Raw genomic sequence first — 8,219 nt, forward strand, 5'->3', positions numbered from 1 at the left:
TTTTGTGAAATTTGAGGAGAAATTTTTGTCAGAGTAACATGTTCTTATATTAACATGAATTTATTGTTATAGTCTTCTACTTCACATAGTGTTTGTTCAAGGAGTACATGTTCACCTTGTTGTGTAACATTTACAGTTTTATGGCTTTAGTATCATATGAGAAATAGATAAAATTCTTTCATTTTACAATGGTGACTACAGTCTATTTTCTTCCAATAGGACTGTCCATTCAGGACTGTAGAAGTAAGAATTTATTTCACTTGAATTCACTAGCCAGTGCTTCTCGTTCAGTGGAGCACCATTTTTCTTAATGCTAACATTTCAATAAAATGTGAGGGAAACCCTGCCTATAAATATGTGCATTTATTGTGCATATTAAAAATTTTACTAGAAATTATTAATGACTATGAAATATTTGTTTTGAAACAGTCTTGCTATGACAGACTCCATGACCTTGAATATATTTGGCTTTGTGATCCTTACACACACATATCCCGATCAAGAAAACTTCAGTTACATGCTTTGACTCAGAAATTCGATTGCTGCCTTGATTTAAAAAAATGTTGAAAGCCAGAACGGACTTGAGAAACTTGACAATTGGAATAGTGCTCTTATTTCAGACAGCACTTGGTATTCTAGGAAACTTCTTTCTTCTTTTCACCTATCTAATCATTTACTTCAATGAACATACTTTAAAGGTCATATATAGGATTTTTATACATGTGTTCATATCCAACTCCTTGACTATTATCTCTGTTGGAATCCCTGCAGCATGTGGAGCTTTTGGTTGGAATTTGGGATTTAGTCATTTTGGATGCAAGCTTCTTTCTTATGTTCAAAGACTTGCCAGGAGTGTGTCTATCAGCACTACCTGTGTCCTGAGTGTTTTTTGGGTAATCACCATCAACCCCAGGAACTACTGCTGGAAGGAATTTAAAATCAAAACTACAAAGTTTGTGGGCCTATATATTTGCCTTAATTGGATCCTGTTGATGCTAGTAAATATGCTTTTCCCTGTCTACACAACTACCAATAGGAATTTAGAAAATGTGACACAAATGGGTGATTTTCATTTCTGCTACTCTGTAGGCCGTGACAAAACAGTAGATTTATTGTATATAGCATTTTGTATGTTTCCAGAAGTCTTATTTTCTGTACTCCTTGTCTGTTCCAGCATCTTTATGATTGTCATACTTTATGGACACAAGAAGAGGGTTCAACACACCCTTCATGCTCATGCGTCCATCAGAACCTCTGCTGAAATCAGAGCTATACAGAACATCCTCATTCTGGTTTGCACCTTTCTAGTATTTTATACTCTCTCTTCCATTTTACTAGGCTATATTGCTATTTTAGATAATCCCAGTGGGTGGTTGATTAATATCACAGCCATAATTTCTATGTCTTTTCCTACATTATGTCCATTTGTGATAGGTCATGATTTTACAGTTTCTAGATTCTGCTTTACCTGAATGAGAAATACAAAAATACCATAATCTTGCAATGAAATTACACATAATATGTTTAATTTAATTTTATTTTTATGTATTCATTTTATATCCCACTCACTGCCTTGCTCTCAGTCCCTTCCTCCTACAATCCTCCCCATCTCTCTTCTCTCCTTTGCCTCATAGAAGGTGGGCCCCCCTTCTATATCTTCCTACCTTGCCACTTCAAAGCTCTGAGAAGCTAGAACTTCTTCTTCCACTGAGGACAGATAAGGGAGCCCAGTTAGAAGAACATATATCCCATACAGGCAATAGCTTTTGAGATAGTCCTCTTTCTAGTTGTTAGGGACCTGTGTGAAGAGCAAGCTGCACATCTACTACCTATGATCAGGGAGACCTAGGTTCAGTTCATGTATGTTCTTTGGTGGGTGGTTCAGACTCTAATATCCTTAAGTATTCACATTACTTGACTCTGCTAGTCTTACTATGAAGCTCCTATATCCCTTGGAGCCCTGCAATCCTTCCTCTGATTTTTCCATAAGAGTTCCCATGCTTAAGCCACTGTTTGACTGTGGGTATTTATATCTGTTTGAGTCTGCTGCTGGGTGGGGCTTCTGAGAGGACAACATGCTCCTATCTGTAAGCATAACATAGTATTATTAGTAATATCAGAAATTGATTCTTGACTTTACGATATGGGATATACCATATTCCCACTGTTGTGAGTCACAGCTAAGATCACTCCCATTGGTTTTTGGGTACCTCCTTTATCCCAGGTCTCTGACTTATCCTGGAGATGAACCCACCTCTTCACCTCATCACTTGCAGATTTTAGAGAATTCTTAACAGAGGAATCCAGAATGACTGAGAAGCACTTAATGAAATGTTCAAATCCCTATTGATAAGGGAAATGGAAATCAAGTTTGATGTTCCATCTATACCCATTAGCATGACTAAGATCAAAATCTCAAGACATAGCACATTCTATTGAGGATGTGGAATGAGGGGAATAATTCTTCATTTCCAGTGGAAGTGGAATCTTGTACAACCACTTTGGAATGCAATTTGGTGGTTTCTCAGAGAACTGTGAGTCGTCCTATCTTAAGATCCAGCTATACCACTTCTGGACCTATACCCAAGAGATGATACAAAATACCACAAAAACACTTGCCAACTATGCTCATAGCAGCTTTATTCATAATGACCAGAAACTGAAACCTAGATATCCCTCAACTAAAGTATGGGTAAATGGGCAGTGGTGGTACACACCTTTAATCTCAGCACTTTAGAGGCAGAGGCAGGCAGATTTCTGAGTTTGAGGACAGCCTTACTCACAGAGTAAGTTCAAGGACAGCCAGGGCTACACAAAGAAACCCTATCTCCAATAATAAAACAAACAAACAAACAACAAGAAGAAGAATGGCTAAAGAATATGTGATTCTACACAATGAGATACTATTCAGATGTTAAAAACAAAGGACTCATGAATTTTGTAGGCAAATGTGTGTAACTTGAGAATAACTCCCTAAGTGAAGTAGTCTAGGTCCAAAAATGCATGCATGGTATACACTCACTTATATGTGGATATTCGTCATAAAATACAGGTACGAGGCTATACTGCACAGACCCAAAAAAGCTAGATAAGAAGAAAGGCACAAGTAAAATGCCAGAAACACACATGAAAGGGGGAAGGAAAAGTTGATAAAAGTCAGATGGAGTAAAGAAACTTGGAGAGAGGGGGCACAGGGAAGAGAATGGAGGATTCAGAATCAGCTACTGAGAAGGACAGGAGAAATGGCTATATGGCCATGAAAATCAATAGAAAACTAGAATAGTATTCTTTAATGATGCAGATGTAATCTTAGGCCTCTTATGTCATTCAAAATATCAGTGTAATTGTAAAATAATATATGGGGAGGTCATATCCATTTAATTATTATTTTATAGCAGAGTAGTGCTATATTCTACCTTATAGATTATAGTCTGTAGAACCCCAGATTCTTAGCCAAATTAACTTTGCTAAACATACGTTACAACTCATTGAGTAAACGTATGATCCTATTATAATTTGTTTACTTGGACTATATTTTTCTCACTATTGCTTAAGTGTTCCCACTTCTCAACCCAGTCTTTCTTTGTTCAAAATATCTATGCATGATTAGTTTCTTTCTTTCTATGGTAGAGGCATAATAAAAACTACCAGAATTATGAAAGGAAAAAATCAGATAAATATAACCACAAATATATGTGCTTGATTTCTTCATGCTTTATGACTCTAGTATTTTACAGTTAAATATTTGTCTGCACAGTTATTGTGTAACAGAACCCACAATACCTGTGCAAGCTGAAATCAGACAATATACAAACATTGATAGAAGATGAAGAAAAGCATGACTTTCCAATGCTAATTAAAATCCTTGTATCATTGGATAGTTGCTAATGAAGAGAGAGTTTCCTTTTATCTTAATAGTGTGACTACCTGTTAGGCTGAGCACCTACTGTGTCAGGCAATAGACCTGAGCACTATTGCAACACCAAGCAAGCTTTATGAAAGAACTTGAAGAATGGGGTAGATATGAAAGAAACGAGATGAGAAAATTATTACAAGGAAATTGGTATAAATATCTTGTTACGAATAAAGAAAGAAATGGAAATTACATTAAAAGTTTTTAAGGATTCCTGGATGAATAAATAAATCTAAGTCTTTAATCTCAATGCTTAGGAGACAAGGGCATGGACACTGAAGTTACTTATGAGTCTGAAGCCATTCTAATCTATAAACAAATCTGTTCAGCTCTGGCTATACAGAGAAAATCTTTCTTAATAAACAGTAATAATTGTTTTAAATTGTTTTGTTTTAAATTGTTTTAACTATATATAACTGTTTCAAAATTTACTGATCTGTCAACATGGGAAGAACTCTAAAACTGGCTGAGACATAAAAAAGTCTCTAGCCAAATTTTCAACTATATGTGGCACTCATAAATCCTCAAAAATCCTCAAAAATCGTCCTGTCATCCTTTCATAGACATGAATGAATATTTATTAGAGTTTGGTTATTGATCAAACTAGCTCTTTTAAAAAGAGCAGTCAGTGCACCATTATAAAAATTCATTTCAACAGGAATTAAGTCAGGTAGCAATAAAACCATATATTATGTTGCCCCAGATAATTAAGAATAAGAAAATAAATGTTAGATTGCTAACTGACACAGGAAGTGATGGAAATATATATACAGAACTACAAGACACTATACCAAGTATGGAAAAAAACAACTCAAAGCTTCAATTTCAACAGTCCATGTTGGCCATTTTTAAAACCAATTGATAAGTAGTGACTGACAGTAAATTAAAAGAGAATTAATTATTTGTCCTCCAAATGTTCAGGACAATTACCAGATGTAGAAGATATTTTCATGAGGATTAAGAAAGCAGTGCCTAAAGAACTGAAAATTATAGATTTGTCAGACATGTTTTCCACATACTATTGCACCCACAAAACAGAGAATATACCACATTTACCTGGCAAGGAAGACAGTACTAATTTCTTAGACTATCACAAGGATTCATAAACAGTGCAATAATTGCCCACAACATTATAAAATGTACCCAGCATAAGTTCACACAAGTACCTAACTAAATTATATATTCATATGTTGATGTTTTGATAATAGGACAAGAAAAGGAAAAAATATACAAACAAACAAACAGAAACAAACAAAACAAAAAGCCAGTATAGCTATTGAGAGATGAAGATTGGACCATCAACAAGAATAAGATATCTGGACTAGATACAAAGGTTAAGTTCTTGGGTATAATGTGCTCCATTACAGAACCAAAAATAACTACAGAAGTCATAAGTAAATTAGAACAGCTTAAAACACCAAGCAATAAAATAGTTACAACATCTTATAGGATTATATGGATATTTTAGACAACACATACATATTTACAAGTCATTTTGCAACACTTGTATAATAAATAGTACAAGGAAGTCAAGTGATTTTATTTGGAAATCCCTAGAACAGGCTGTGAAAACAGTGCTAGAATATATAATGGAATATTTTAAAGCATTCCATTGTTGTTGCTGTTGTTGTTATTGTTAGGAATAATTCTATTACTATGTTTCTTTTTGTTTTCTTTTCTTATTATTAGATATTTTCTTTATTTACAGTTTATTTATGTAAAACAGAGTTACAACAATAACTATACAATACTTCCAACCAGATGATATAGTGTATTTAAACAGTCTGCACCTAAAACAGTACAGAAACTGGAATATCTTTGCCAAAATAAATGAAAGAGAATGGCCAATAGGTCTGGGTTACAGATGGCTCCACATATGCTTGGGTTTGTTTTGCTTTGGTTTTTTTTTTTTTTTTTTTTTTTTTTTTTTGGTTTTATGAGACAGAGTTTCTCTGTTTAGCCTTGGCTGTCCTGAAACTCACTCTGAAGACCAGGCTGACCTCAAACTCAGAAATCCTCCTATCTTTGCCTCCCAAGTGCTGGGGGATTAAAGGCATGTGCCACTGCTGCCTAGCCAGAACATCGTCTTATGGAATGCGGCAGCTGACAGACCAGAGAATGGAATAGTGATTACAGAACAAGGAACAGCTAAATCTGCACAAAACAGAGTAGTAGCAGCCATGCCAGCACTAAGACAAAGCCTCAAAGAAAAACAGAAGGTATTACACTTGTTCACTGACTCATGATGTGTAACCAATGGTATAGTTCTATGGTTAGGAAAATGGAAAATGAGTGACTGAAAAATTAATTGCCAAGATATATGGTCCAAGGAATTTTGGATATTATTGCTTGATATAACCAAAAAAAGTTAAGGTGATGTATATCACATGGATAACCATACTAATAAAGAAGGTGACCAATGTAGACATGATAAATTAGCCAGTCTAACAATTGGATTAAAATGAAATTAGAAAGCAGAATAAATCGGCGGCGGCGGCGGCGGCGGCAGCAGCGGCAGCAGTGGCTGCTCCAGCTGAAGGGCCATCAGCAGTGGAACCAAGGCGTCACAGGGACCAGTTAGGCCCTGCGCCCACGACCACTGACCTTCGCTGACCAGCCGGACAGCAAGCAGCTGCAGTTGTGCGGCGCCTTTCCTGCACGGAGGCCACTTCAGAACTCGGCCTCCCACCAGTCAGGAGAGGAGGATCCATCTTGGTTCCGTACTCCAGGAATCGGACAGACTGAGGTACACAAACATAATCCGAGGCCAACACCACGGTGGTCTGAGCCCGACGGGCGTTGGCCTGCACCCAGGCCCTGGGCGGGTCGGGGGGCCATCGGGGTGCCAACCCAACCAGGAGGTTTTTTGCCCAGGCCTGCGAGCGCGCCGCCGCCATTTTGCCTGCAGGACGACAGAGAGCTCAGGCGGGCAGACCTGTAACAGGCATAGCCTAAGGCTAACAAAGCGGGGGTCCAGGCCCCAAAAGGCACAGGACTGACCCCAAGAACTGGGCGGCTTGGTGGGCCATCTGTGAGTCAACCCGCCCAGGTGATTGTTAGCAAAGCAGACTCTCCCGGCGCTTTCAGGGAGCGCGGGCGCACACGCCCGCCATCCTAGTCACCTGGCAAACCCAATTAACAGTCAAAGCAGTAGGGGAACTTTGCTCGGACCTTGGCCTCCCAGGCTTTTGCCTGGACTCAGGGACTGGGCGGCCAGGCTAACCTTGTGTGCGATAGCCCGGTTGGCAGATCGGCTGCCCAGCGGAGTGAGCGGAACTCAGGGGATGTCACAGTAGCATACACCGTCGGCACTCCCTGGGAGTGCACACGGGCTCCATCTGCTCCACAGACACAATCTGGGGCAAGGCCTCAGGCAGAAGCCCTTAGCTCTACTCTCTCCGCTTCCGGATCCAGATCAGTCTGGGCGGCAGCATTACATCTCCAAGTCCTGCAAGTGGCTAGCTGGGCTTCCGGGCGGCCAGCTGGGAGAAGTCAGTGTGCTCCAGTGAATCCAGCGGGCCCCAGCGGGAGCCTTCGGGTGCCTGCTTTGGGATCTGAACAGCCTGGGCAGCAGCACACTGTCTACAAGCAGTGCAGGAGGTAAGCTGTGCACCAGAGGCCAACTGGGAAGGGGCAGCTTGCACTGGTGAGTCCAGCACTGACAAGATAAACTAACACCAGTGAGATCTAGATGGCAAAAGGCAAACGCAGGAACGTCACTAACAGAAATCAAGGCAATATGGCAACATCTGAACCCAATTCTCCTCTACCAACATGTCCTGGATACCCCATCACACCAGTAAAACAAGATTTGGATTTAAAATGACTGGTCATGATGCTGGTACAGGAACACATGAAGGTCATACATAAAGAAATTCAGGAGACAATGGATCAAAAGGTAGAAGCCCTTGCAAGGGAAACACAAAAATCATTGAAAGAAATCCAGGAGAATACAAAAGCCAACAAGGAGGAAATGCAAAAAACACTTAAAGAAATACAGGAGAACTTTGCTCAACAGGCTGAGGTCATGAAAGACGAAACACAAAAATCTCTTAAAGAAATACAGGAGAACTTTGGTCAACAGGCTGAGCTCATGAAAGAGAAAACACAAAAATCTCTTAAAGAATTACAGGAAAACACAAACATGCAAGTGAAGGAGCTAAGCAAAACCATCCAGGATCTAAAATCAGAAGTAGAAACAACTAAGAAAACTCAAAGGGAGACAACTTTGGAGATAGAAAGCCTTGGGAAGAAATCAGGGGACAGAGATACAAATATCAACAACAGAATACAAGAGATAGAAGAA

At 39.1% G+C, this 8,219-nt stretch overlaps 1 pseudogene; it reads left to right on the forward strand.

Annotated features, from left to right (window-relative positions):
* Positions 1 to 517: 517 nt before the first annotated feature.
* Positions 518 to 1,496, forward strand: LOC127673997 (vomeronasal type-1 receptor 4-like; annotated as a pseudogene).
* The last annotated feature ends 6,723 nt before the right edge of the window (positions 1,497 to 8,219 follow it).

Source organism: Apodemus sylvaticus, chromosome 23, assembly GCF_947179515.1.
Source record: "Apodemus sylvaticus chromosome 23, mApoSyl1.1, whole genome shotgun sequence".
Taxonomy (NCBI): Eukaryota; Metazoa; Chordata; class Mammalia; order Rodentia; family Muridae; genus Apodemus; species Apodemus sylvaticus.